The following is a 23,545-nucleotide window of genomic DNA, read 5'->3' as shown; positions in this document are numbered from 1 at the left end:
TTAGGCAACTTCCTTTCCTTTGGCAAAATGAGTCAGAAGAGAGATTTGACAGGCTCCGAAAAGTCCAAAATTGTGAGATGTCTTGCAGAGGATGCAGCAGTCTTAAAATTGCCAAACTTTTGAAGAGTGATCACTGAACAATCAAGCGTTTCATGGCAAATAGCCAACAGGGTCGCAAGAAGTGTGTTGGGCAAAAAAGGAACAAAATAACTGCCCATGAATTGAGGAAAATTAAGCGTGAAGCTGCCAAGATGCCATTTGCCACCAGTTTTGCCATATTTCAGAGCTGCAACATTACTGGAGTAACAAAAAGCACAAGGTGTGCGATACTCAGGGACATGGCAAAGGTAAGGAAGGCTGAAAAACGACCACCTTTGAACAAGAAACATAAGATAAAGACTGGGCCAAGAAATATCTTCTTAAGACTGACTTTTCAAAGGTTTTATGGACTGATGAATTGAGAGTGACTCTTGATTGTCCAGATGGATGGGCCAGAGGCTGGATCAGTAAAGGGCAGAGAGCTCCACACCAACTCAGATGCCAGCAAGATGGAGGTGGGGTACTGGTATGGGCTGGTATCATCAAAGATGAACTTGTGGGACCTTTTCGGGTTGAGGATGGAGTGAAGCTCAACTCTCAGACCTACTGCCAGTTCTGGAAGACAACTTCTTCAAGCAGTGGTGCAGGAAGAAGTCGGTATCGTTCACTAAAAACATCATCTTCATGCAAGACAATGCTCCATCAAATGCCTCCAACTACTCCACAGCGTGGCTGGCCAGTAAAGGTCCCAAAGAAGAACAAATAATGACATGGCCCCCTTGTTCACCTGATCTGAACCCGATAGAGAACCTGTGGTCCCTCATAAAATGTGAGATCTACAGGGAGGGAAAACCGTACACCTCTCGGAACAGTGTCTGGAGGCTGTGGTGGCTGCTGCAGGCAATGTTGGTCGTAAATAGATCAAGTAACTGACAGAATCTATGGATGGAGGCTGCTGGGTGTCATCAGAAAGAAAGGTGGCTATATTGGTCACTAATTATTTTGGGTTTTGTTTTTGCAAGTCAGAAATGTTTATTTCTAAATTTTGTGCAGTTATATTGGTTTACCTGGTGAAAATAAACAAGTGAGATGGGAATATATTTGGTTTTTATTAAGTTGCCTAATAATTCTGCACAGTAATAGTTACCTGCACAAAGAGATATCCTCCTAAGAAAGCCAAATCTAAAAAAAAACCACTCCAACTTCCAAAAATATTAAGCTTTGATATTTATGAGTCTTTTGGGTTGATTGAGAACATAATTGTTAATGAATAATAAAAATAATCCTCTAAAATACAACTTGCCTAAGGCTGCCGTCACACTCTCAGTATTTGGTCAGTATTTTACCTCAGTATTTCTAAGCCAAAACCAGGAGTGGGTGATAAATACAGAAGTGGTGCATATGTTTCTATTATAGCTTTCCCCTGTGTTTGTTCCACTCCTGGTTTTGGCTTACAAATAGTGATGTAAAATACTGACCAAATACTGCGAGTGTGACGGCAGCCTAATAATTCTGCACACAGTGTATATATAGATATATTATAATATATATATATAAAAAGAAATAGTACTTACTATATAGATAGAGACGAGCGACATATACTGTATATGGATATTTATAGAGACATACGGTATATGCTTAAATATATATATGTGTGTATGTGTGTAAATATGTCATGTAATAAAATAAACTAAAAAATAGAGAACAAATAAATAAAACATGAAAATTTTCACAATAAATCTGATGTATAAATTAGATCTTTTATCTTATTAAAGAAATTATTGCAATTTGTTTATTTAATTGTTTTTTTTATTTTTTTCTGAATAAATATAAAAGCTGCAAAATCAGGAGATGAACAACAAAAACATACTAAATGATGTGTTTATACGTAAATAATGTATGTGTGTGGGTGTATTGTTGCTTCGTTATCGGTGTTTTGCTAAAGTACTGTCAAGCGCAATCAAGTTATTTTCAGACATTAGTTCATCAATTAAGCTGCGCGTACGTAGTGCTAATCTGTTTTCTCTTGTGTCATAGAGAAATATTTACCCGAGGAAAAAAAAATTTTGGTGGTGTCCCATTGTTTTAGAATAGAAATTAATCTTTAATCCTAAAAAAGGGGATTTGCAACCTTAGTTTTGATCATTTCCTATCAATGTTTACGTATTTTTATTGTGATACTTGGGTTATTGCTGTTACAGGTGTCGAAAGGCCGAAATTGTTATTGAACTGATTCATTTGTGTGCTCGCTGAGTATGATATATTTATTTATTACTTTTCATGTAAATATATTTTATAGAGCGGAATACTATAATCCCTGACATAGCACTGCAGCCTTGCAGCGCTGGGGTCCTGGGTTGAAATCCCACCAAGGACAACATCTGCAAGGAGTTTGTATGTTCTCTCCGTGTTTGTGTGGGTTTCCTCCGGGCACTCCGGTTTCCTCCCACACTCCAAAGACATACTGATAGGGAATGTAGACTCTGAGCCCCAACAGGGACAGCGATGAAAATATCTGTAAAGTGCTATAGAAACTGGTATATAAGAGAGTAAACTAAACAAATAAAATAAGAATAGTCTTCTTATTGAAATAAATTCACGAGTGGAATTCAATTCTTTGGAAATTAGAGAAATTAGCCAAAAATGCAGAACACGGGCGCTGCTGATACTCAGCATTCAGAGAACAGAAGAAGTAATCAAGGTTACTTTATTGGTCAGATTTTCTGGCATTGAAAGGGAAAACCAAAAATCTTACTGATAAACTACATCTTCTATTCTCTAGAGGGTCGTTATCAGCCGTATACGGCATTTTCTGCTCTATCGTTGTGGATCCTGCGGTGTTGGTTGTCCATCGTCACTCCAGAAGGGAGCAGCGGCCAACAATTCTGCAAACCTTTACCAGGGTTGTGCCTGCACTTACACAATCACAGAAGGCGAGCACATCCTCCTGCCTTATTCTTCTTATATCTCCGCCTTGTTTTGGGTTTATTATGCTTGGAGGTGCTGTATCTATTTTTGATATTTTGCAATAGTTAGGATTTACGTGCTGTCTATCAGAGATAAGCCAAAGAATTCCACGCAAATCAAATGCACTTGGAACTTCGCAGAAACTTCAGATTAGCCAGAGCCCAATTATTTTGGGATCCGATTTGTTCGAATCATGAACTTTTTGACCTGCAGGCCATTTTGTATGCTTGCCGGTAGGGGATGATGCAAAAACCCAAGCAATATACTTGTCTAGCCCCTAAACAGCTCCACACCTGATCCTATGCCGGCTCGATTCCGCTCCAGTCTTTTTCACTCTTCCAGTGCTGTCTAGTCCTCACGTGGCATCATGACTTTGCGGGATGATGCACGTCAAGACATTGCATGAGGACTAGGGAGACCCACAGGTACCGAGGAGTGAAGAATATCGAGGACAGAAGGAAATACTGGAAGTGTAGGAAGGAAGGGAGCCAATATAGGACAGGACATGGAGATGTTGCCAGTACAGGTAAGGAGCGAGGTGAGGATAGTATTTTTTTTTATTTTTTAACCCCTATGTTTATTATGCACTGGGGTCTTTGAAAGCAATTCAATTTGCTTGGAATTTCCCTGCCAATTTCATGCAAATCTGACTCATTTCTTCTAACTTTACAATAAGAAAATTTATTTTCTGTGGTTGCCCAACTTTTGGTAAACTGTCAAAACCAATAAAAGAAGAGTTATTTTGTGAATATTATTTCCTTCCCATCTGTGGAATTACACATCATTGCATTTAAAGCAATAATTTCTTCTGAAATCATTAGTCGTGCATGATGGGATTCCTCCAGGTTCTCCGATTTACTCCCACACTTCAAAGACATACTGATAGGAAATTTAGATTGTGAGCCCCAATGGGGACAGTGATGAAAATTTCTGTAGAGTGCTGTGGAAATAATAGCGCTATATTAGTGAGTAAAAAAATAAATAAATAAATAAATAACATTACAGAGATTTTAAGTGAAAATACAAGAAAAAAAATGCACCAACAGTTATCTGAATCACTCCTTACCGTGGGACATACCACTTAAAAATAAGGATGGTGGTGCATGAAAAAAATGTGAATCAAAGTATTAAAGAGATATGCAGAAAATAAAGCACTCACCATTACTTTAAAATTCATAAAAACATGTTAATGTCCTTTATTCCATGTGGCAGGACAATTCTTAGGAAAGCAGGGGCAGCGGGGAAGTGTAGGAGGACAACAGCCATTTCGCGCCTATCCCAGGGCTTCTGCAGGTCGAAGAATACACAAACAACCATTCCCCTTTAATCAGGTTGGCATGTGGATTCTCCCGCCGCATGGAATAAAGGACATTAACATTTTTAAGTACTGCTGAGTGCTGTCTTTTCTGCATATCTCTATAATTAGTAGTGTTGAGCATTCCGATACCGCAAGTATCGGGTATCTGCCGATATTTGCGGTATCGGAATTCCGATACCGAGTTCCGATATTTTTGCGAAATCGGGAATCGGTATCGGGAAGAAGAATCATGTGTAAAATAAAGAATAAAAATAAAAAATATTGATATACTCACCCTCAGACGCGCCCTGGTTGTAACCGCTGCAACCGCCATGCTTCCCTTCCTAAGAATGAGCGCGTGAAGGACCTGCGATGACATCGCGGCTTGTGATTGGTCGCGTGGGCGGTCACATGAGCGGTCACGCGACCAATCACAAGCTGCGACGTCATCGAAGGTCCTTCACGCACTCATTCTTAGGAAGGGAAGCATGGCGGTTGCAGCGGTTACAACCAGGGCGCGTCCGAGGGTGAGTATATCAATATTTTTTATTTTTATTCTTTATTTTACACATGAATATGGATCCTAGGGCCTGAAGGAGAGTTTCCTCTCCTTCAGACCCTGGGAACCATTACAGGATACATTCCGATATTTGTGTCCCATTGACTTGTATTGGTATCGGATATCGGTATCGGCAATATCCGATTTTTTTCGGATATCGGCCAATACAATCCGATACTGATACTTTCAAATATCGGAAGGTATCGCTCAACACTAATAATTAGAGATTTTGCCATTTTAAAAATTTCCTATAAATATTCTTTGAACAACTGAAAGATGAAGGCTTCTGACTCCAATTTCGATCTGTGAGGTAGCCGCTAGGAATCTAGTAGGTTGCTGCTCTCTGTGGTTAAAGAGAGACCCATATGCACAACCCCTTTCTATGGGCCTCCCAACATCCACGCAAAATCACTTTCCCCTTTACATCAACTGGTTGCTCTCAGTATTAGTCCTCAGCATTGGCCATTTTGCAGAGTAGAAACCACTGGGTTGAAATCAACCTTATTGTACCTTTCTAACTTAGGCAAGGAGTTGTCAGCTACAGAGAGGGGTATGTGACCGGGTACTTGGAAATATACAACATCAACAGATGACTCGTCGACCAATCGTTCCTCATTTTGCTTAAGACTCCATAAAAGCAGTTTATTCTCCATTTATCCGATATTACCCCGGAATCTTAACATTTTATTGTAATTCGAACAGCAACTTTTGCTTTCCTACTTTTCTGAATATTATTATTTGAAACTTAGATTTTTTTTATGGATCCAATTATATTTGCTTTAAAATTCAGATTTGCTTTTAACACAGGAACAAATGAAGATTTTTTTTGTTCCTTTTTGTTGTTCCAGAAGGGAAATAAAGCGTAAAAAACAATGCATTTTAACTTTGTTCTGAGTCACTCTGAATGCAGAATCTCACAGTAATTAGTATCAGAGTGATCCAGGGCTTGCAAACAATTGCACAGGGTATGTGAATGAATAAAGATAGGACACATAACACCCGACGTGTAATTATTACTTCGCATATGCAACATTCAAATTTTTGTCTTGGTCTCTGTTTTATCTAGATGAATTTGTATCAAAGAGCTTTTGAGTAAAGCCTATAATTATAACCAGTTAGCACCCTGTGGTGCTGCCAACCTTCTCCTTTCACAGTCATCAAACACATTAGCGAAAAATGAGACGCTGCAAATTGTTTCACCTATATTGTTTTGGTTAAAGTATAATTGCCGTAGAGAAGATGCCGCCGGAATCTGGAGCTCATTTATGCTAAAAAATATTTTGCATGTTAAAACCTGAACAACTGTTTTATTCAGAATGAGAGGATTGTGAAATCAGATCTGTTGTAATCCAGTAATAAGAATACCGTTACAGTAAGTGTAGGAGCCACTAAGGGAAGGATATGTGCCCACAATAGCAAAATGGGTAATTCATTTCTTTGGATCCCTCTGCACCTTAGAGCCGCAACCATTTTACCAACGTAATTTTTGAACATCAGTCAACCTATGTCTATCACATGCCTACCAATCACCCTATGCCTGTCACATGCCTACCAATCATCCTATGCCTATCACATGCCTACTAATCACCCTATGCCTATAGTATGCCTACCAATCACCCTATGCCTATCACATGCCTACTAATCAACCTATGCTTATCACATATCAAATATAGACAAACAAATGGCACTAACCAGGCTAGTTTTTCAGACTTTTTTGCAGCATCTTCTGCGGGAGAATGGGAACAGGGGTGCGTGAATGACGACGATCGTTTCGCGCAAGTGCACTTCAATGGGTCACACAAGCATAGGAAAATGAAAAGGTATTAAAAACCCGTGTGAAGGTATGCTCCTCCCCCTAATTTCCCTATTACACAAAACAAAACAAAAAATTTCTCAAATAACCACACATTAAAAAGAGTATTATACACATTGTTAAAATTAAAAACAATAAGCCCAAGTAGGATTACCCCCGTGAGTGTCCCTAATATGCTTTATCAAGCGTGGTACACCTTTACCCATAGTGACAGAATTATAATGCTCTCTGAATCTAACATATAATGGACGTATTGTCTTCCCGATATAGAAGAATTTACAGGGGCAAAATATTACATAAACCACATGGGTAGTCTTGCAGGAGATAAAATCGAAAACACGATGTGAAACCGCACCAATGTGCACGTTACGGCCTATTACGTGTTGTGAACAAAATGGACAATGTCCACATCTGTGGTTGCCTTTAGGGATATTAGAGCCTAACCAGTCATTCTATTCCCTACCAATCCGATTCTGAACAAGAGCATCATTTAGGCTTGTACTTTTTCTACATGAGAATAACGGACCACTTGATACAATATCTGATAAGTCCTTGTCACGCCCGAGGATGTGCCAATTCTTTCTGATCGTGGATCGAATAAAATTGTCCATAGGACATAGGCTTTAATTTATCAGAAATCCACTGTTAATCTGACTAATTCTGAGAGACGGGCTTTAGCAGACATCACCAGCTGGTCGGACACGGTTATTAGAGTCGCCGACAAGGGTGGTAACAGAGTCTTGCTACCCAAAATGTAGTATCTGGCTGAGGCAAATAAACAGCTTTCTGACATTAGAACATATTCCAAACTCCACCATGATCCCACATATAAGTATAAAAACAAGCTACGTTCTTTACTTAGGAAAAATGTTGAATTGGGCACTGTAACAAAACAGAGGGCTGAGTAGTTGCTACCGGAGTCCCCCCAAAAAGCGCACTGCTATTACATTCCCAAGGTACACAAGTCCATGTCCTGTCCACCAGGCCACCCCATTGTATCTGGGATTGGGTCTCTCACCGAGCCCCTTTCCCTGTACATGGATTGGCTGTTCAGACCATTCCTCAAGGAGATCCTGTCATTCATAAAGGATAGTAATGATTTTATTAAAACAATAAGTGATTTCTCATGGCAGCCCATCTTCTCCATGGTCTCCATAGATGTGGAGAATTTGTATACAAAAATCTCCCAAGACATGGGTGTGGAGTCATTAGGAAAGTGTTGAGCATGACAGAGAAAGATCACTATTTTATTAATTTTGTATGTGAAGGGGTTCTTTTTGTGTTGAAACACAATGCATTCAAGTTTCAGGATGCATAGTACTTACAGAATGTTGGGACCACCATGGGGACTCCGGTAGATTGCACTTCCGCTAATCTTTTCCTAGCATCATTTGAAAATAAATATGTCTGTTCCACGGCTAATAAATATCTCAGACACACTAAACTGTATATTAGATATGTGGATCTAATATATTTATATTATTATTGTTTATAGTGCGGGAAAGCACCTCAATATATCCAACAATATGAACATGTTATTCACATCAAAGTTTGGGGGAACCTCATTAGAATTTTTGGATGTAATTGTGGAGATCAAGGATGACAGGTTATGCACATCAGTATACAGAAAACCGACATTAACTAATTCTATGCTACACTATGATAGTTATCATCCGATATATACCAAACACTCCATACCGTACAGTCAATTTCTTAGGGTAAAAAGGGTTAAATCAGGCTATGAGAAACAGTCAAGGGATTTGTTTAGGAGGTTCGAAGAGAGGGGTTATCCCAGACCTTTATTAAACAAGACACTTGAAAGGGTCAATCAGATTCCACTAACACACGTATCTAGGGATACTAAAAACAGAAACAATATCGATAAGAAAGATAAGAAATTTATTTTTAGTTTCCAATATGGTCCTATGGACAATTTTATTAGATCCATGATCAGAAAGAATCAAGGATCGAGAACTTATCAGATATATATGTATCAAGGGGTCCATTATTCTCATGTAGAAAAAGTACAAGCCTAAAGGATGTTCTTTTTCAGAATCAGATTGGTAGGGAATAGAATGACTGGTTAGGCTCTAATATCCCTAAAGGCAACCACAGATGTGGACATTGTCCATTTTGTTCACAACACGTAACAGGCCGTAACGTGCACATTGGTGCGGTTTCACATCGTGTTTTCGATTTTATCTCCTGCAAGACTACCCATGTGGTTTATGTAATATTTTGCCCCTGTAAATTCTTCTATATCGGGAAGACAATACGTCCGTTATATGTTAGAATCAGAGAGCATTATAATTCTGTCACTACGGGTAAAGGTGTGCCACGCTTGATAAACCATATTAGGGACACTCACGGGGGTAATTTAGAGACTCTAACCTTTGCCAGCTTAGAGAAAGTAATGCTGCCCTCGCAGGGTGGCGATCTGCATTAGTTGCTACTCAGAAGAGAAACCCGGAGGATTTTGCACACACGGGCGCTGGACTCCAATGGGTTAAATGAAAGAGTGGACATGTCTGTCTTTCTCTAAGATCAGTTTTTGGAAAAAGAGTTTCTACTTGGGCTTATTGTTTTTAATTTTAACAATGTGTATAATACTCTTTTTAATGTGTGGTTATTTGAGAAATTCCTTGTTTTGTCTTGGGTAATAGGGAAATTAGGGGGGAGGAGCTTACCTTCACACGGGTTTTTAATCCCCCGTCATTTCCCTTTGCTTGTGTGACCCGTTGGAGCGCACTTGCGCAAAACTATCTTCGTCATTCACGCACCCTTGTTCCCATTCTCCCACAGAAGATGCTGCAATAAAGTCTAAAATCAAAAACAGCGGTGTGTCACCAGTCAAAAAATTGTATCAAAGCAGGGTGTGACTAATAATAAAAATTAACTTTTAATATATAAGGCTAAAATCGGTATAATCAACCACATATAGGTAAACAAACAAAGGACTCACAGAATAGATTCCCATATACATGGAATCTGCGGATAGTAGGATCCCTCAGACTGTCCACATGGACGCCTCAGTGTCAGTCTTGAAAGGGAAAAATCTCCCAAGAAGGAGCATGTAACATGTACAAGTAGTATCTCTCACCGCATATAAAAAACCATGAAGGTGCGGTGAAGGTGCATGTATCCTGTCTTTATAGTTAATGCAGAGCCATACACAGTACATAAAGAAAAATTGGAACGATCTCACCTCTAGTTCCCTTGTAATGGCAAGATCTACTCACATCCGCAGCATCTGGGAGGGGGGGGTCCACAGTTTTGACCACACATATACCCATCCAAGCTGTCAGGCGTGTGAATTAACCCCAAAACATCAACCGCATTCTTCCCTACGTGTTTCGTTTTATGGACTCATCAGGGGAAACCGATATGACGTCCCTCCACCTTCGTGGGGGACCTTAAACCTAGGGGTATGCCAATGATCGCTGTATAGTGGCGTTTCTGTTATTTAAATAGCCCGCCCCCTGTTAACCGGGCCCGGGCTTACTTGACGTCATTTCCTGTGCGTCCTCTTGGAACGCACGTCTTGGACCGCACGCGTCACTTCCGGCGACGCGTGCTGTCCCATTGCCATGGCAGCACACTGCCCATACAAACCACCGGTATCGTGCCATCTCATTGCGCCATGCGCCTCACTTCCGGTGTGGCGCACCTGTCCGGTTGCCATAGCAGCGCGGCGCCCGACCGTAACCTCAGGTCCAGGCGCCCCTGCTGTATATTAGCGTTCCGGAGTCCCGGAGTCTCGCTGCCTTGGGCTGTATAAAGCCCCATCCACAGCGTAATGAACAGGAGAAGTTTTCATAATCTCTTCCCGGATGTGACAAATGTCAGTCATGAACATGCTGCACTGCTTTTCATACCGGGTCATTTCTCAAACAAAGATAATGGATCCTACCATAACCTCCACTCGGGAGGGAGGATCCTCACAATGGGCATATGCTGGCTGATCCCTGCAGAGGGGGGAGGGACACCCACATCGAGGGACAGTGACAGGGCCCTATTCGTATGTCCAAGATCATCCTGGAAAAGACCCAAAAATCATGTTAAGAAAAAAATGACCAGAAAAAATGACCAGAATAAACATGGATGAGGCCCAGTGGGGAGACGGGGCGGAGACTAGTGACAGGAGTGGTGCATTAAGAAAAATCAGAGAGAGGGACAGTATTGTGTACACCCCCCCAACTGATCCCTAACCAAACTCCTATCCTCCCAGGCCTACCTAACAATGGAGGTTGGCACCCTAGGACAGAATAACGCAAGAATGGCGCCCCCATTCCACGACGACTGACCCTATTCAAAAGTCCTACCACACCCTAGTGGAAGGAGAAAAAGGGGGGAAGGAAGGAAAGAATCAATGTGCGTGTATTTAGTTGTCCAGGAAGCAACTATAGGTTAGGATCTCATTTAGGCCTCCTGGTGTTTGTGTCTTCAGGCGGAAGATCCATCTTGTCTCGCATTGTAACAGCATTTGATCCCAATTCCCTCCCCTTTTGGGTGCACCAATCCTGTCAATTCCCATGAACTTAAGTCCTCGACTATCGCCACTATGTTCAGTGTTGATATGTCTGGCCAGGGGCATGTCTCTATTCAGGGCAATATCTCTCAGATGTTCCCCGACGCGTCTTCTAAATTCCCGTATTGTTTTGCCAATATATTCCAGACCGCACTTGCACACTGCTCTATAGATTACTCCCTTAGATCTACAGTTTATAAAATGGTAGATCTGATATTCCTTCCCTGTCACTCCACTTTGGAACTTTGGGCCCACTGTCATTACGGGACATGCTACACACCCACTGCACTTGTAGCATCCTTTGGGTGGTTTAGGGAGCCACGTGTCATTCACCGGCGGGGAATAATGACTATGTACAAGTCTATCACCTATGGACCTGCCTTTCTTAAAGGTGATCCTCGGGAAGTCCCCCACCATCTCCCCAATGTCCTCATCCATGCTTAGAATGGACCAATACTTTTGCAGTATTGTCCGTATCTTTTGAGCCCCATTATTGTCACCATGTGGGGATTTACCTGGATGAAATTCTTAAAACACATGTGACGGCACTCAATTCGTATACTAGAGACACGAACATCTGAGAGATATTGCCCTGAATAGAGACACGCCCCTGGCCAGACATATCAACACTGAACATAGTGGCGATAGTCGAGGACTTAAGTTCATGGGAATTGACAGGATTGGTGCACCCAAAAGGGGAGGGAATTGGGATCAAATGCTGTTACAATGCGAGACAAGATGGATCTTCCGCCTGAAGACACAAACACCAGGAGGCCTAAATGAGATCCTAACCTATAGTTGCTTCCTGGACAACTAAATACACGCACATTGATTCTTTCCTTCCTTCCCCCCTTTTTCTCCTTCCACTAGGGCGTGGTAGGACTTTTGAATAGGGACAGTCGTCGTGGAATGGGGGCGCCATTCTTGCGTTATTCTGTCCTAGGGTGCCAACCTCCATTGTTAGGTAGGCCTGGGAGGATAGGAGTTTGGTTAGGGATCAGTTGGGGGGGTGTACACAATACTGTCCCTCTCTCTGATTTTTCTTAATGCACCACTCCTGTCACTAGTCTCCGCCCCGTCTCCCCACTGGGCCTCATCCATGTTTATTCTGGTCATTTTTTCTGGTCATTTTTTTCTTAACATGATTTTTGGGTCTTTTCCAGGATGATCTTGGACATACGAATAGGGCCCTGTCACTGTCCCTCGATGTGGGTGTCCCTCCCCCCTCTGCAGGGATCAGCCAGCATATGCCCATTGTGAGGATCCTCCCTCCCGAGTGGAGGTTATGGTAGGATCCATTATCTTTGTTTGAGAAATGACCCGGTATGAAAAGCAGTGCAGCATGTTCATGACTGACATTTGTCACATCCGGGAAGAGATTATGAAAACTTCTCCTGTTCATTACGCTGTGGATGGGGCTTTATACAGCCCAAGGCAGCGAGACTCCGGGACTCCGGAACGCTAATATACAGCAGGGGCGCCTGGACCTGAGGTTACGGTCGGGCGCCGCGCTGCTATGGCAACCGGACAGGTGCGCCACACCAGAAGTGAGGCGCATGGCGCAATGAGATGCCACGATACCGGTGGTTTGTATGGGCAGTGTGCTGCCATGGCAATGGGACAGCACGCGTCGCCGGAAGTGACGCGTGCGGTCCAAGACGTGCATTCCAAGAGGACGCACAGGAAATGACGTCAAGTAAGCCCGGGCCCGGTTAACAGGGGGCGGGCTATTTAAATAACAGAAACGCCACTATACAGCGATAATTGGCATACCCCTAGGTTTAAGGTCCCCCACGGAGGTGGAGGGACGTCATATCGGTTTCCCCTGATGAGTCCATAAAACGAAACGCGTAGGGAAGAATGCGGTTGATGTTTTAGGGTTAATTCACACGCCTGACAGCTTGGATGGGTATATGTGTGGTCAAAACTGTGGACCCCCCCCTCCCAGATGCTGCGGATGTGAATAGATCTTGCCGTTACAAGGGAACTAGAGGTGAGATCGTTCCAATTTTTCTTTATGTACTGTGTATGGCTCTGCATTAACTATAAAGACAGGATACATGCACCTTCACCGCACCTTCATGGTTTTTTATATGCGGTGAGAGATACTACTTGTACATGTTACATGCTCCTTCTTGGGAGATTTTTCCCTTTCAAGACTGACACTGAGGCGTCCATGTGGACAGTCTGAGGGATCCTACTATCCGCAGATTCCATGTATATGGGAATCTATTCTGTGAGTCCTTTGTTTGTTTACCTATATGTGGTTGATTATACCGATTTTAGCCTTATGCAATAAAGTCTAAAAAATTAGCCTGGTGAGTGCCATTCATTTGTCTATATTTGATATTGAAGGTCTGTTGTGATCCTGGGTGAGCACCCGAAGGCTTCAGGTCGTCTGCCGGCTGCGGCTCACATAGAGATATGGATGGCAACACAGCAGGTGTTTAAGTGGTGCGGACTCTTTTGGTTCTTTCATGAGAATTTGCTATGTCTGTCACATGCCTACCAATCACCCTATGCCTATGGTATGCATTGCCTACCAATCACCCTACGCCTATCACATGCCTACTAATCACCCTATGTCTATCACATACCTACAATCACCCTATGCCTATCGCATGCCTACTAATCACCCTATGTCTATCACATACCTACAATCACCCTATGCCTATCACATGCCTACTAATCAACCTATGTCTATCACATACCTACAATCACCCTATGCCTATCACATGCCTACTAATCACCCTATGTCTATCACATACCTACAATCACCCTATGCCTATCACATGCCTACTAATCAACCTATGTCTATCACATACCTACAATCACCCTATGCCTATCACATGCCTACTAATCAACCTATGTCTATCATATGCCTACCAATCACCCTATCCCTATCGCATGCCTACTAGTCACCCTATGCCTATGGTATTCCTACTAATCACCCTATGCCTATCATAAGCCTAGCAATCACCTTATGCCTATCACATGCCTACCAATCACACTATGCTTATCACCTGCCTACCAATCACCCTATGCCTATCACATGCCTACCAATCACCCTATGCCTATCACATGACTACTAATCACTCTATGCCTATGGTGTGCCTACCAATCACCCTATGCCTATCACATGGCTACCAATCACCCTATGCCTATCACATGGCTACCAATCACCCTATGCCTATCACATGCCTACCAATCACTCTATGCCTATCACATGCCTACTAATCACCCTATGCTTATCGTATGCCTATTAATCTTCCTATGCCTATCACATGCCTACCAATCACCCTATGCCTATGCCATGCCTACCAATCACCCTATGCCTATCGCATGCCTACTAATAACCCTATGCCTATGGTACACCTACCAATCACCCTATGTCTATCACATGCCTACCAATAACCCTATGCCTATCACATGCCTACCAATCACCCTATGCCTATCACATGCCTACCAATCACCCTATGCCTATCACATGCCTACTAATCACCCTATGCTTATCGCATGCCTATTAATCTCCCTATGCCTATCACATGCCTACCAATCACCCTATGCCTATCGCATGCCTACCAATCACCCTATGCCTGTCACATGCCTACCCATCACCCTATGCCTATCACATGCCTACCAATAACCCTATGCCTGTCACATGCCTACCCATCACCCTATGCCTATCACATGCCTACCGATCACCCTATGCCTATCACATGCCTACTAATCACCCTATGCTTATTGTGTGCCCACGAATCATCATATGCCAACCATTACTGACCAACCTTTCTCACTTGGGAGTACTCAAAATCCTCTGCTCAAACCTTGGGAAATTCCACTAATCTCTCCTGACTACTAGGAAACTTTCACTTCCCCCTTTTTACTGGTGTACCTCCACCATCCAACCCTCACCACTTGGGAGCCTCAACCATTTTATCCACACCACTTGAGAAACTCAATCATTCTATACCTGCTGTACCACTTGGAGGCCATTACTGATCAACCTTCCTCTCTTGGAAGCCTTCACAATCCTCTGTGCTCAAACCTTAGAAGAAAAAACATCACTACCCTTTACTGACCACTTGGGAGCCTTCTCTTCCCCCCTTTTCACTGATGTTCCACCACTATCCAATCCTCACTACCTGGGGGGATAACACTCGTCCAACTTATATGCTTGTGTGAGCAAGCCCTTGGAGCAGCCTTTTCAGGATCAGTGGGCATTCTAGCGGTCAGACTGCCATTTATCTGCAATCCTAGGAAAAAAACATTTAAGTGTATGAGAATGAAAAACCTCTAAATCATTCTGTTGCGTGTTGAAGATGAAAAAAAACAGTTTACAGTGGTTTTCTTATTACAGACCACTTTAAAATAAAAAAATGAAAAACAGCTCTCCTTACTGGGGGAGGGTGAGATTCAGTTATGAAGCTACTGCACATTCTCCGTACTTCCACTGACCTCTCAGATTGTAGTTTTCTTTATTAGAATAACACTCAATATTACATCTTCATCCCAAAATGTTTTTTTTTTACCTTAAACAACTCAATAGGAATATACCGTATTTTTCGGACTAAAAGACGCACTTTTTCCCCCCCAAAAAAGGGGGGAAAATGGGGGGTGCGTCTAATAGTCGCAATGCAGTCTTACCGTGGCGGCAGAGGTGCGGTGGCAGAGGTCCGGTGGCAGAGGTGCGGTGGCGGGGGTGTGGTGGCAGAGGAGGCGCAGTAAGCGGGGTCCCTTTCCCCAGTATGGTGATGCAGCAGGCCAGGTATGCAGCAGAGCCGGGTGAATCCTCTTGTTATCGGTGGTGGCGGACATTTTCCGGAGTCCGCGCGTGCGCAGATGGAGCGCTCTGCTTCCCGGGGCTTCAGGAAAATGGCCGCCGCGATCTCCATCTGCGCACGCGCGGCCTCCCGCGGCCATTTTCCTGAAGCCCCGGGAGCAGAGCGCTTCATCTGCACACGCGCGGCCTCAGGAAGATGGCCGCGCCCACCGATAACAAGAGGATTCACCCGGTTCTGCGGCATACCGGGCCTGCTGCATCACCATACCGGGGAAAGGGACCCCGCTTACTGCGCCTCCTCTGCTGCTACACCCCTGCCACCGCACCTCTGCCACTGGACCTCTGCCACCGCACCTCTGCCACCAAGGTAAGCCTGCATGGTAAGCCAGGGACCTCTCTCACGCCATACCTCTCACTGCACCTCCTGATCCCAGCACCTCCTGATCCCAGCACCTCCTGATCCCATCACCTCCTGATCCCAGCACCTCCTGATCCCAGCACCTTCTCATCCCAGCACCTCCTGATCCCAGCACCTCCTGATCCCAGCACCTCCTGATCCCAGCACCTCCTGATCCCAGCACCTTCTCATCCCAGCACCTCCTGATCCCAGCACCTCCTGATCCCAGCACCTCCTGATCCCAGCACCTTCTCATCCCAGCACCTCCTGATCCCAGCACCTTCTCATCCCAGCACCTCCTGATCCCAGCACCTTCTCATCCCAGCACCTCCTCATCCCAGCACCTTCTCATCCCAGCACCTCCTCATCCCAGCATCACCCCACCTCTGCCGACACCTTGCCTCCTGTGACCCTGCTCTGCCACCGCCATCCCTCAGGTAAGATACTGTAAATTCGGACAATAAGACGGACCCCCATCTTATAAAAAATCTTTTTTTCTGCAATTTTCACCCCAAATTTGGGGTGCGTCTTATGGTCCGGTGCGTCTTATAGTCCGAAAAATACGGTAAATCACAAAATGTCACACAATCCAATCCAATCCTTACTTTAGTGCACTACACTAAACACCCACCTGTGGTGCTACGAGGGCTGGGAAAAATACAAATGTGGATGAACAAGGAAAAAAATGACATTAATTAGGGTAATTACTTAATAGGGATTTCCAAATTGTCAGATAACGAATATATACACTAATAATTATCAGTTGGAATGTATAAAAAGAGTAATTATGATCCATAGTCACAGTTGCCAAATATTACTTGTCATAAAATTCCACTAGAAAAAAATACATTTGCAGTGATGGCGGTAAGCAGCAAACAAGGAAGCTCTCATGTATTCAGTAGATAGATCAATGATTAAAGCTTTATTCTGGATGGAATTACCTGTCATATTTCTTAGCCTGCACCAATTTAATGTTTACTAAATGTAACTTGTCAAAGAGAGGCTTCAATGAGATTTGGACAACTCTAAGTGCTCCTCAGTGGCTGGATAGATATGTTGCAGGAAGGTCTGTGAATACAGGTGTGATATACTGCAGGATGGGACTGTATATAGAGGGGTAGAAAAGTGACAAATATTGCAGTATGATGCTGTATATAAGGGGGCCGATTGGAGTCATTTACTGCAGAATGTGTCTCTATAAAGGGAGCTGAAGGGAGGATGGTGCTCAAAGGAGTTGCATAATGCAGCAAATAGCAGTATATCGGGGAAGGGTGTAATGTGCTGCAGGATACTTTTGCAGAAAGAAAGGATAAAAGTAGAGATCTACTGTAGGATGGAGTTATATATACTATAATACTATAAAAGGAGCTATAATGTGTGATATACTGCAGGTTAGGGCTGAAGAGAATAATATACTTCAGAATGGGGCTGTATACAGAGGTGTTGAAAGGAGTGATATACTGCAGGATTGTGCTGTATATAAAGGGACAGAGAGCAGAAATATACGTCATGATGGGCTGTGTATAAAGGGATCTAAAAGTGTGATATACTGAAGAATATGTCTACAATGGTATGTAAAAGTTTGGGCACCTACTCTTATTGTGAACTGTTAAAGGGAATCTGTCACCTAATTTTGACCCCATAAACTGGGGCCACCACCATCAGGGGCTTATCTACAACATTCTGTAATGCATTCTGTAATGCTGTAGATAAGCCCCCGAATGTAACCTGAAAGAAAAGAAAAGCAAGTTAGATTATACTCACTCAGGGGCGGTCCCGGTGCTGTCTGGTCCGATGGGCGTCGCGGTCCGGGTCCAGCACCTCCCATCTTAATGCGATGACGTCCTTTTCCTTGCTTCCTGTCTCGGCTCCTGCGCAGGCGTACTTTATCTGCCCTGTTGAGGGCAGAGCAAAGTACTGCAATGCGCAGGCGTCGGGCCTCTCTGACCTTTCCCAGCAGTACTTTGCTCTGCCCTCAAGGGCAGATATAGTATGCCTGCCCAGGAGCCACAACAGGAAGCAAAGAAGAGGACGTCATCACATGAAGATGGGAGGCGCCGGACCCGCACCGTGACGTCCATAGGACCGGACAGCAACCGGGACCGCCCCGGGGTGAGTATAATCTAACTTGTTTTTCTTATCTTTCAGGTTACATTGGGGGCTTATCTACAGCATTACAGAATGCTGTAGATAAGCCCCTGATGGTGGTGGCCGCAGCTTATAGGGCCAAAATTAGGTTACAGATTCCTTTTAAGCAAGTTGAAGATGAAATCATCTCTAAAAGGCCTAAATTTTAAGATGACACATTTCCTTTGCATTTTACGCAAAAAAAATAAATATTGTTATTGTTTTACATTTTAAAAGTTACAAAAAGGAGAATGGGCAAATGCAAAAGCTTGGGCGCCTTGGAGATTTGTGATCTCACTTAACGTTGACCAAGGTTTTAGACCTTAATTAGTCTGTTAGGGTTATGACTTGCTCACTATCATCATTAGGAAAGGCCAGGTGATGCAAATTTCCCAGATTTATAAATACTCAGCCATCTCTAACCTTGTGCCAAAAACAGCAGCAATGGCTTCTTCTAAGCAGCTACCTAGCACTCTGAAAATGAAAATGGTGTTGGTCCACAAAGCAGGAGAAGGCTATAAGAAGATAGCAAAGTGTTTTCAAGTTGCCCTTTCCTCAGTTTGAAATATAATTAAGAAATGGTAGTTACCAGAAACAGTGGAGGTCAAGATAAGGTCTTGAAGACCAAGCAAAATTTGAGTGCCAGCTGTTCATAATATTGCTAAATTAGCAAATCTGAACCCCTGCTTGACTGAAAAAGACCTTCAGAAAGATTTAGCAGACTCTGGAGTTGTGGACCATTGTTCTACTGTTCAGAGATACTTGCACAAATATGGCCTTCATGGAAGAGTCATCAGAAGAAAACGTCTCCTGCGTCCTCATCATAAAATTCAGCGTCAGGAGTATGCAAAAGAACATCTAAACAAGCCTGATGTATTTTGGAATCAAGTCCTGTGCACCAATGAGGTTAAAATAGAACTTTTGGCCACAATGATCTAAGATGTGTGGAGAAAAAAGGGCACAGAATTACAGGAAAAGAACATCTCGCCAATTGTTTAGCATGGTGGTGGAGCAATCATGGTTTGAGGTTATGAAGACACAAAAGAGAATAGTAAAACCAAAAACACTCAGTTTGAAAAAATGTTGCAGTAATCCGCAAGTGCTAGTAAAAGATGTAAAAAACAGGGTATTTGGTTGATACGTTTTTTGCAAAAAATGTATACTAAGCTGCTCTACCAATCTTCACGGTATACCCTTATCAGAGCAGTCCTAACTAATGTATGCAATCCCTATCTGATGTATTTAAAAACCTGATCATCTGTATATAACCTGTGTGAACAGGGTTCAGAGAGGAAAAATCCATGTGTGCATACAGGGTAGAACAGCTTTTGTGCAGATAGCCCAAGAGGAGTGGTGGAACTCCCCAGTCTTGTAGACACAAGAGAACAATTATGGAAACAGGAACACATGGGCTACTTGCACAGTGAACAAGTCTGTATGATCATGTTCACACACCACCAAGAAACCTGAAGACACAAAAGAGAATAGTAAAACCAAAAACACTCAGTTTGAAAAAATGTTGCAGTAATCCGCAAGTGCTAGTAAAAGATGTAAAAAACAGGGTATTTGGTTGATACGTTTTTTGCAAAAAATGTATACTAAGCTGCTCTACCAATCTTCACGGTATACCCTTATCAGAGCAGTCCTAACTAATGTATGCAATCCCTATCTGATGTATTTAAAAACCTGATCATCTGTATATAACCTGTGTGAACAGAAGATAGCAAAGTGTTTTCAAGTTGCCCTTTCCTCAGTTTGAAATATAATTAAGAAATGGTAGTTACCAGAAACAGTGGAGGTCAAGATAAGGTCTTGAAGACCAAGCAAAATTTGAGTGCCAGCTGTTCATAATATTGCTAAATTAGCAAATCTGAACCCCTGCTTGACTGAAAAAGACCTTCAGAAAGATTTAGCAGACTCTGGAGTTGTGGACCATTGTTCTACTGTTCAGAGATACTTGCACAAATATGGCCTTCATGGAAGAGTCATCAGAAGAAAACGTCTCCTGCGTCCTCATCATAAAATTCAGCGTCAGGAGTATGCAAAAGAACATCTAAACAAGCCTGATGTATTTTGGAATCAAGTCCTGTGCACCAATGAGGTTAAAATAGAACTTTTGGCCACAATGATCTAAGATGTGTGGAGAAAAAAGGGCACAGAATTACAGGAAAAGAACATCTCGCCAATTGTTTAGCATGGTGGTGGAGCAATCATGGTTTGAGGTTATGTTGCAGCCAATGGCATAGGGAACATTTGGCGAGTAGAGAGGAGAATAGATTCAATTAAATTTCTACAAATTCTTGATGCAAACATAACAGCATCTGTAAAAAAGCTGAAGTTGAAAAAATGACTTAGAGTTCTGTAATGTGAATTGCCAATTGCTACTCTGCTGATGCAGAGACAAGATAATCCTTTACCATATGCATCAAGAGACAAGCATTTGCAGTTTTACATCTCTGATCTCTTATAAGCAGGCAACAAACGTAACTCTACACTGTCTAGTAATTACAACCTCTGTTGTGAAGTGTAGGAAAGTTGAGTTCTGAGAGAAACCAGCTAGCAAGTATGTAAATCTACACAGGCAACTTAGCTGATGTAGATGGCAGAAGATAACATTAATGAGGTATGGTAAGGTACAGGAGCAGAGAGTGAACAGAAACGTCAGATGAATTCTACACTTGCGTTAGCCTGATGATCACTCAGAGAGGTGAGTACACAGGAGAGGGTGGAGCCTGCAGCACTGGGGGGAAGCAGGGTGCTGCTGAGAAATGTAGTTTTAGCATTGTATTAATGGACCAGCCATTCATTTATTTGAAGTTTAATGCACAGAGGAGCAGATAGAGGTGAAAAAAGACACAGGTACATGAAAGAAACTTTATGTTGGACTTAGTTTGTCTGTTAGCAATAAGTATGCATTTACTGTGCTTTGTGAAAAATAATGTAATTATGGGAATAATTCTTTAGTTATCCTTATTTTATGTTACTTTTAAAGTTGTTTTGAGAACTTTTTTTTGCATACGGGTATAATGAATCAAAACCAATATATAATAAGGCAGAGAAGCATTTTGAAGGCTGTACAGACGCCACTGGGCTGCCCTTTGCACGCTCTTGTCCTAGATGAATTTCCAAATTCTCCCCTAACCACTTTATGGCCACTTTTGGAATCTTCCCTTCCGATATGCTTAAGCAGATTAATTTGTTAGCCCAACTAAAGTTCCCCACGCAGATCCATCAGAATAAATTGGCCGCGCAGTGCAGAATTTGAAGTCATGATGTGCCATGTTCTACTTATAAACGGCATTCACAGAGCTCCAGATGCCAGGTGATCAGAATTACTGATGCATTACTTTCATAGCAGTTTGTTTTATGACTTGGCAGGTCTGGCGTATAGATTCAGCTGTGCTTCATTAGCATACGGAATGACAGCCCGACAAAAAGGTTACATTATGGCATCAAACGTGGTCAGCCTTTTCTATTCTGCAGGAGAGTTATAGGTCATTTTTTAACAAACATCTGGGAAGAGCATTTTGTGTTTTGCATCTGTAGTATTAATTAGGGGTCCCTCAGGAGCAAAGAAGGAAGGGGAAAGGATTATTCCTTAGGCAACACTGACTAAACTGGCAGTTTGATCTATGGAGATGGAAAGCTGACTCTGCTGCTTCTATGGAATGAAAAATACTGATGTGGTCATTCTATGCATTATGGATAAAAAATATTGATGTCAGGCAGGGTGCCATTGTTCTTGCTTCTACCGAAATAGCCTAGAAAATGTTGATGATTTATACATGAATAAAAGCAAAAAAAATTGTACAGTTACCGAAACAACCTGTGGTTCATTCTGCAAGACAGAATAATAATTCAAGTGAGCTCAGTCTAACTCCGAAGAGTAAGGAAATCTGGCTGTAATTGTAATTTTGGGGTAAAACCCCTATAATTCTCCTATAGTTTGTCTCAAGGACAGGAAGTAATGCCACCCGTAGCTGCCATAATAGTGATATCAGCATGTGGTATCTAGGACTGAAAGGAGGTAATTCGATAGGTGAACAGATACGGTATACAGATGTAGAGGCGCAGTATATAACCAGACAAGTATAACAGCACAACGTGTGCACTAAGATATATGTGAACAATGAATATATCAACTGAATTATTGCCATATAGACTGTATGTAAGCTATCTACTATATAATTGTCTAAGAGTCACTTCCGTCTGTCCTTCTGTCTTTCTTTCTGTCATGGATATTCATTGGGAATAAACACCGTGTGTGCACTGCTATAGTCTGGTGCAGAGACTTGGTACTCAAACCATATAGTAAAATGTGAAAAAGTCTCGCACTCAACTTAAGTATTTTTAATTGTAGATTTATTAGTACTAGAGGTAGCACTGGAAACGTTTCAGCCCAAACGGACTTTCATCAGTCACGTGCTGTGCCAACTAGTGTGTGGCGATAATTCCTATATTAGGATGCAAACAATGCGTGGTGCAGGTAGTAACCGCCTTGTATAGGAGTGGGATAGTAGATGAGAGGTGTATGCAAAGACTCCGAATAGCGTATATTGGGCTTGAGGTAGTCACCTCAGACGGCCAGATATGCAACAGGGGCTGGAGGGAAGCCACTGTGGTATGTGAGTTGTCCTCACAGACGCGGAGTCCACCGCTCGTCATGGAACCCAAGTCGCTGATTGGTCATGGCAGAACGCCTACGACCATTGCCACGACCAATCAGTGACGGGCGCAGTCCAGCGGCAACATGGCAGCTCCTTCCTCCCCGCAGTCAGTGACCGCTCCATACTCCCCTCCAGTCAGCGCTCACACAGGGTTAATGGCAGCGCTAATGGACCGCGTTATGCCGCGGTGCAACGCACTCCATTAGCGCTGCTATTAACCCTGTGTGACCAACTTTTTTACTATTGAGGCTGCCTATGCAGCTTCAATAGTAAAAAGATCTAATGTTAAAAATAATTAAAAAATTAAAAAATCATCATTAACTCACATTCCGGCGCCTTTCCCGCTCCTCGCGACACTCCGGTAACCG

The 23,545-nt window shown here is 42.8% G+C and overlaps 1 protein-coding gene across 8 annotated transcripts in view; it reads left to right on the top strand.

The window, feature by feature from the left end:
* Nucleotides 1–23,545, top strand: part of CAMTA1 (calmodulin binding transcription activator 1) — a 2,164,810-nt gene that overhangs the window by 840,645 nt on the left and 1,300,620 nt on the right. The gene's annotated exons all lie outside the window — the stretch shown is intronic.

The sequence above is a fragment of the Ranitomeya imitator genome, chromosome 10 (assembly GCF_032444005.1).
Source record: "Ranitomeya imitator isolate aRanImi1 chromosome 10, aRanImi1.pri, whole genome shotgun sequence".
Lineage (NCBI taxonomy): Eukaryota > Metazoa > Chordata > Amphibia > Anura > Dendrobatidae > Ranitomeya > Ranitomeya imitator.
Note: the sequence above shows the minus strand (reverse complement) of the source record. Positions and strands in the feature narration are given on the sequence as shown.